The following is an 8076-nucleotide window of genomic DNA, read 5'->3' on the forward strand; positions in this document are numbered from 1 at the left end:
GAAGCAGGCTGTGCAGGGTCGGGTAAGCGAGTGTCGGCATCTTAGGTGTCCATGACGAAACATGTGAGGTTTGCCTCGGGTAGAGGGTCTTTTATAACAAACTTTCCTCCTTTTTTCTTTTCCTTCGTCAAGTTGAGATTGTTATGACTTGCCCCTCTTTATTCCGACGTCGTTCTGAGAGTACGCTGAGCGAGTGCATCAGACCGTCAAGGGTTCAAGTCTCGCGCCACGACGATGAGATCATCCGGACGACTGCGCGTCCCGTTGTAGTGCTAGTGCTACGCTGCTGAAAAAAAAAATTGTTTTGGTTTAACAGAAGATGAACTGAAGTATACTTCGCCGCTGACGCCGGGCCCAATAAAACGATCTCCCAAGGCTGACTCGCAATCCTCGCCGGCGAGTACAGTATCCTGACGCGCCTGACACGCCTGGCAAGTAAATCGTTTTCAACAAAAAGGAGGTCTTCCTGGCGTGTAAGGCCGGAAGGATGCGTAGTTGAACTACGTGAACAAGCATTGTTGCTCGTACAGTTGCAGCTGGAAGCGGGAACGTGTTCCCATGAACGAATTATCCGTGCCAGGGTCTGTGCGCGGGCGAGTCTGGCTTTGCAAAGGCGTATGCGCTGACGACAAGGTGACCATGGGAACAGGCGGCGAGCTGCGAGTTCATTCCAGTGGTGCCTCCTGTGGAATCTACAGGTTGAGTCAGCACTCACTAAAGACAGACAACACGAAAACAACAACTCTCGGAGTTTCCCCGTCTTTCACGGTTGCAGCTGGAAAGGCGGCGCCTGCGTGCATTACCGGATTAGGTCAATACCCGACCAAGGCTTGTTAAGCATCTCTTCCTGGGTTCGCGCGTGCCATTGTTTTGTTTTGGCTGCTTGTCGCCACATTGGCCCAAGGACGCCTTCCCGAACAAGGGGGCCCCTTGTTCGGGAATGCCACTTCATCTGCCGGCGTCTTATTCATTTCTGCGCTCAAACTTTCGTGATGGGCAAAAATAGCACTATATAATTTCGAAAGTAGTTAGTAATTTGAGTAGAAGTTACCTGAAAAAAGTAGTTAAATTAAACTACTAATTACCCAAATCAAGTTGTAATTGAAAGTTACCAAGTTACTCGAAAAAGTAGTTCAACTACAGTAGTTCGAGTAGAGTAGTTGAACTACGTCCAAGTCTGCCCATAATGCACCGCGCGAGCCCCCCACCTGGGTCACGTGACCTCGTGGAGGGGGGGCATGTGACCCCCCCGAGGTCACGTGACCCCCCGAAGTCACGTGACCCCCTCCTCGAGGTCACGTGACCCCCCGAGGTCACGTGACCCCCGCCGATGTCGCGTGACCCCCCGATGACGTCATCGTCACTGATGACGTCACCGGCATCCACATCGTCATCGTCATCATCACTGATGACGTCACCCGCATCCACATCGTCATCGTCATCATCACTGATGACGTCACCGGCGTCCACATCGTCATCGTCATCATCACTGATGACGTCACCGGCATCTGCATCGTCATCGTCATCATCACTTATGACGTTACCGACATCCGCATCGTCATCGTCATCATCACTGATGACGTCATCAGTGACGTCACTGATGTCGTCACCGGCATCCGCATCGTCGTCGTCATCATCACTGATGACGTCATCAGCGACGTCACTGATGACGTCACCGACATTCGCATCGTCATCGTCATCATCACTGGTGAAGTCATCAGTGACGTCACTAATGACGTCATCGGTACCCGCATCGTCATCGCCACTGATGACGTCATCAGTGACGTCAGTGATGACATCATCAGTGACGTCAGTGATGACATCATCGGCATTGGGGGTCACGTGACCCCCAAGGTCACGTGACCCCCTAAGGTCACGTTACCCCCTTGGTTAGTTTAATCCCCCCCCAGTGCCCTACCCTCCTCCTCCTCAAGAGCTGCGCTCTAATTCGGCGTTACAGGGAGTTGTAAGCGGCTTTTTTAAAGATACAATTAAGCGCAGGTTGCGTTACAGAGCTCTACGTGTTCTAGCTGCGTCAGAGGTTGTTGGTAATAAAACCCGAGACTCAGGAACACAGAAGGGGACGAACACAACACAACCTTCTGTGTTCCTGAGTCTCGGGTTCTATTTGGCTTGCGTTTAACAAAAAGAGTGGTGTGTTTAATGGTCACCATTAAACACACCAGTCTAAAGAAGAGCGTACTTACAATAAGAAAAATTTCAAAAGCTGCTTTATTCCTTACTAAATAGTATTACTTGAAAAGTTCCGAAATAATGAGCATTATTACTTCAAAAAATTATAAATATAGAAATATTACTAAAAAATATAAAGAAATTAAAAATGACGGTGATGGTGATTATGTCATTAGTAGTGGAAGTATGCAATCTATAATTTTTCAGGAATATGAAGCGAGGTCCTACAACAGCTCGCCCTGCAGCGAGCAGAATAGTAAAACTGATAACAAAATTCCACTTTACAAAAGCGCAGCATCATCTCCGAGGTCAAAACTCACTGAGAGTGAACAAATCAACAGGAACAAAAAGAATAGAACAGCATTGGACGACGCTTCATGGCCAGATAGCGATTTCCGAAGAAACCGGGCTAAATAAATTGACGGACCCATCGCACAAAAGGAATATTAGTATTAAATTACCGTATTTTCCGGACTATAGTCCGCACCCGGTGTATAGTCCGCAGGGGGAAATTTGGGGTCAAAAATAAAAGATTTTGCTTAGATAGCCCGCACCCGGTGCATAGCCCGCACCCGGTGCATAGTCCGCACCTGGTGCATAGTCCGCACCTGGTGCTTAGTCGACACGAAAATCTTCTCATACACGGCACACGCTTACAAATGTCCGCTTTTTAGCCCACAATAAAGCCTATAATGTGCATAAATCATCATTAACATACACTTTCGTGCACAAAATTCGTCACGTCTCATCATAATAAACGATCTTGAAAAACACAATTCCTGTATAGTCCGCACGCGTAGATAGTCCGCACAGCCAGAAATTTCAACTTTTAAACAGTCCGCGGACTATAGCCCGGAAAATACGGTAATGGCGGTTTGAAGCGTGCATGGCACTTTTTATGTCTTTTTTACTTGGATATACGCTCTTATGCCTAATTTCCCTTCCTGCTAATTTATCACTACTGTAAGGACTGAAAGGCTCTTGGAATTTCACAATTTATGTGTGCTTGCAATCAGTATTGATAAAGTATTTCACCTTCCTTTTTTAGTACGCTTGATATCTTTAGTACTATAAAAAAATGAGTTTTCGAAAATTGGAAACAGGGGAAACAGAATATTCCCTACATATTTTTTGCCATGTGTTGCAAATTAAGTGCGACGACAGCCGAGGTGCTCCAAACTGCTTCGCATAGACTACACAAAATCAGACTGCACACTAACCATGACGTCATGCGATGTACCAGTGTCACGTCGCGTTACAATATTATGTACCACCATGGTGTCACTGACGTTGCGTGACACCGTGACGTTTAAAGGATCCTGAATTTTGCGGGAAGAAAAAAGTTATTTTAGATATGGCGGAGAATGTTTCCCGCTCAAGTTAGCGGAGAAATTATCCCGCTAGATTTAGCGAAGACATTTTCCCGCGGTCTTCTGAACCGTTGTAGAAAGTCAACTCGGCTTTTCAGGCCCTCTCTTGAGTCCTGTGCCCTCCAGGTCTGCGGGGAATGTACCAAGTGTCCTTGTATTTCGTTTCTTTCATTTTATTCGGCAAAGGCGGAAAACCATTGTAAGGCCTACGCTTTGCTTCGCGCAGCCGAGACTAGGAGCTAATAGGACCAATCAAACAGCATCAAAAGCGCAAGTCACTATATTCTTTTATGATTTGCACAGCGATGGCAGAACGCTTTGGACGCCTTCTGATTGAAACCAGTCATCTCGTAGCGTTGGGTGCGTGTAGGGATTATAGGGTGAAACGAAGTCAGGCCTGCAATTGGCGGCGAAATTTCTCGACGAGGCCATTGGCCTGCGGATGGTATAGTCAGTCATGCGTATGCGTGCCGTTCCCAGCAGCTCAGAAAGACGTCGAAAATGTGCCGACTCGAACTGCCGGCACATGTGCCAACTTTGACGGGGGTCCCGCTGCGTGTAACCCAGCCGTCGACGAAAGCAGATGCAACGGTCTCGGCTGCGATGTCTCGGATGGGTGTCGCTTGCGGCCAGCGGGTCAACCGATCTACAACAGTAGAGAGTTTTAGTAGATCGCTCCCAAATGGCTCCGCGATGACGATACCCGATATTCGGCCGCCGCCTTTGCGCATGCATCGTATCGTTATCGGGTATCGTTGTCGGAGGTATCGGAACGATCGACTAAAACTCCCTAACGAGGAGCTATCGCTACCTTCTGCGTAATGGTAGAGGTCCGACGATATCAATAGAGAGTTTTAGTGAACCGTTTCTTGGACGTCCGATACGGTACGATGGGCCCTCCGGTACGTACTGCGCATGTGCGCAGTTCGTACCATCGTACCTTATCGGATGCGCAAAAACGGGTCCCTGAAACTTTCTAATGTGAACCTTCTCAAAACTGTAGTCGGGAGGTAGAAACTATGTAGAATTTGGGAAATAATGGGTTTGTTTATTTGGTGTTTTGTTTTTTTAATTTTACGCGAGAAACTTATCCTTGGGATATGCGTTGCAAGTTACGTGGCTGCTTTATAAATTTGCTTTTTTTTATAATCAAACAAAAAATTTCGTTCGAACGAACACTTTATACCCGTACATTGATATTGCTATCGATATTTATTTTAGCTGAAGAAACCTGCGGCACCGCAGAAAAGCAAGTCGCCCGTATCACGAAAACCTGGGGCGCGTGTCCATTATGACGAATCGGTATTGTGCAGACGGAAGATAAATGGTGATGACGGTTCATCAACATTACAATCGTTGAAATAATTTAATTATGAACTTGTTTACCAGTGAATTTGAAGAGCTTCTTCCATGCAAATTGAACATTCTTTCGGTAATCCTCAATAAATTAAATGCCCGTATTCTCCGTGCCTCTAGCTGGACCCAGTCACCGCTTCCTTATGCTCAAAGAAGAAAACAGTTACAATAACTACGCCTGTTTCTGGCAGGGTTTAAATTGCCGAACCGGTGAACCGAAGCTGTTGCCTTAGAGTCAATTTTTACGCCAAGGTTATCAGAGCCCAAATATAAAACCAGATGTATGGATTCGGACTGCGTTCACCTATGCGGCGAGAGAGTGTTTTACTATACGTATTCGAGCAGGTAGGAATGCAGGCAGGTGCACACCAATCAGAGGGCAGTATCGAGAACGCGTAGAAAAAGCGCGATGACGAAGCAGGCAGCAGCGCGCCGACATTAATTAAAGTCGAGACAAAAAAAACAAAAAAAACACTTGCAGCATTTGGTGCGTAAAGAGCACGCAGACTTACACGCCGTGTAATGTTTTTATAGTTTTTTCGCTCGATCTTCATAAGTCATCCTGGTGATATCCCACACCGCCTGGTGATAGTTAGGGGGAGAAAATTGGCTGAGAAGGGCGGGACGAATCATACGTTTCTCTTTTTAGACTTAGGCCAGGTGGCGCAAGCTACCGCCCATTACAAAGGGTATAGCCATTATTATCCATCCATCCATCCTTATCCTCGGCAAAAGAGAGCTTATGCGCGTGCTCAGAGTCACAGCCCAGTTCCGCGGAGGAGGCTAATATTTAAATAATGCAACCTTCTAAGCCGTAAAAAAAAAAAAAAAAAAAAAAAAAAAAATTTAAAAGTGTAAGTTTGGTTTTTGTGAACGACTTCCTGCGTCATCCAAAACGTCGCGCAGGAAGAGCTATTTCAGAAAGAACACCTTTCAACTTTTGACCAAGTTCGTGAGCTGAGGTAATTTTTATTTTGCAACTTGCAAGCTCCCTTTGAACAATCCATAGGCGCACTGTGAGAATGGCTCCCGAGCCGTTTTTACCTTCTCGTTCATCGCTGATTTCTTTCAGCTGACTTAAGGTGGCGATGCAACGATTTTTGTACTTTGCGCAAATACCGCTCAGGACGAATCCCTGCAGGGATTCGTCCTGAACTATGCAACACGCGATCGTTTTTCACCACGCGTAGTATCAGTCGCGGAAAAAATTAAAGAAAAACGAGCAGTGTTCACCCCCTCAACTCGCAGCCAGAACAAGCGGCCACCTAATCTGGAGCCGATTATATGCCGCCAATGTTAATCGTGGCCACGCGCTGGGATTGGCAAGCCACAGGACACGCGCTGAGTTCCAGACATTGTTATGGCTCGGCTATTGTCGTCATCGCAGCGATTGGACACGGGCCACTACCCGAATGCTTATCCAGCTATCAATTATCACGAGCCCAAATCGAGTGCTCACGCAATGCTCGGGTCCAATCTATGAGCCGCATTCAAATATCGCCACTGGAGGATACTGCGACCCCCAGGGTACGTCATCAAGTTTTGCGAAGGAAAGATTGAAAGAAATTCTCCTTGAAATTACACCGCAACAAAGGAGTTTCTTGGCCAGTGGCGTTGCGTGCGAGTGTACTTGAGTCCCACTAGTGCCAGTAAGCTCATACAAAGTGAAAAACGCTCAAAACGAATACGTTGCGCCGCCCCCTTTTAACAGACCTCTCTGGCCGGCGTGTATAACGGGCAAACAAAGGAACCTTTAAGAGCCCCGCATTTTCACATCGTTTTCGCGACATTTTGAGCGAAGTCTCGGGAACATTTGCACGTCAAAATGTCTTTTTCGCCATTAAGATGTCATTAAAGCAATGCTGCTGTGTTTCGATAAAAAAAAAAAAAAAAAACAGTTCTTCCGTTGTTTAATTGCGATCTGTTTCTGGCACACGTAGCTTGGCTGTCCGTTAAAAACGCGTATTGATTACTGAACAACAATTGGGTTGTGTGTATACAGCCTAGAACTTGGTTTGCCTCACACGGGCGACGAGTCTCCCAGCTGTGGATGAGCAATTTAGCCTGTGCGGTACAACCGCTGGCCTGGGGTCTTTAACGTGCATCACGCAGTAGTGGTGCACGACCGCACGCCGGTACGATGCTCATCGAGATCGAAACGAGCAGGGGTGGGGCTCGAACCCATGATCCCTGGGTTCTGCAGCGCGAGCTTTCGCTCCACGTGCTCCGAGCTGGTGTGCGCTAGACCACTCGGCCACCGATCCTTTTTTTTTCTTTATTGTCGGCCACCGATCCTTTTTTTTTTTTTATTGTCGGCCACCGATCCCCCCTATAGACCTTTCCAATGTTTACAAATCCACAGCTCAGCGTGCGATCTCCACAGCTCAGCACGCGCGTGTGCGTCGCATCGGAAAGCGAGCAAATCACGCGCGATACGCACGAACACTGAAAATGAAACCGGCCAGCAGCCCTTTTCTGGAAAGGTCTATTGATTACTGAAATGAGAGCCAGAGTGCGACATTAAAGGGATACTACAACGAAATTTTGGCGCCTATTTTATGGTCTATATGTGTTCAAAGGAGCAGTATCACATCGAACACACCAATATCTTGTTAAAAAAGTCACGAAAACGAATTTTAGAACGAATTAAACGATTCCCAAACAGCACCTGGTGTTTGTCGCGAACGCCTCGTTTGGAATGTCCGTCTAGGTACATTGCCGGGAAGTGACCTAGGTCGTCTCACGGGTTGTCTCCTAGAAGAACGGAGCAGCGCCGCTCTGCGGAAGTACGGCTCACTACGTCTCTTCTCTAGTTCTGAACGCAATTATCAAGCCTTCGCGGCCTGCTCTGCCTTCACCCCTTCGCCATTTTCCCGAAGATGGCGACGGTGGACTCGTTGCATTGAGTTGTGGTGGCCCGATCGCTTGCGTACCTCGGTCTCTAGAACGCTTAGATCATCCTGTCGCGTTCTAATGCCGAGATGGTGCGGCACTGTGCGGTAGAGGACTGCGGCAACCTCCTGATTCGGTGCGGAAAACCTATTCACCAGTTCCCAAAGGACGAACAACTTCGTGCGCTTTGGATCCGGCTCGCACGACCGTCCTCCCCGGCGTGGCTTCCAACTACGAGTGATCGCTTGTGTTCCTATCACTTTCG

Source organism: Ixodes scapularis, unplaced genomic scaffold (assembly GCF_016920785.2).
Source record: "Ixodes scapularis isolate PalLabHiFi unplaced genomic scaffold, ASM1692078v2 ptg000822l_1__unscaffolded, whole genome shotgun sequence".
NCBI lineage: Eukaryota > Metazoa > Arthropoda > Arachnida > Ixodida > Ixodidae > Ixodes > Ixodes scapularis.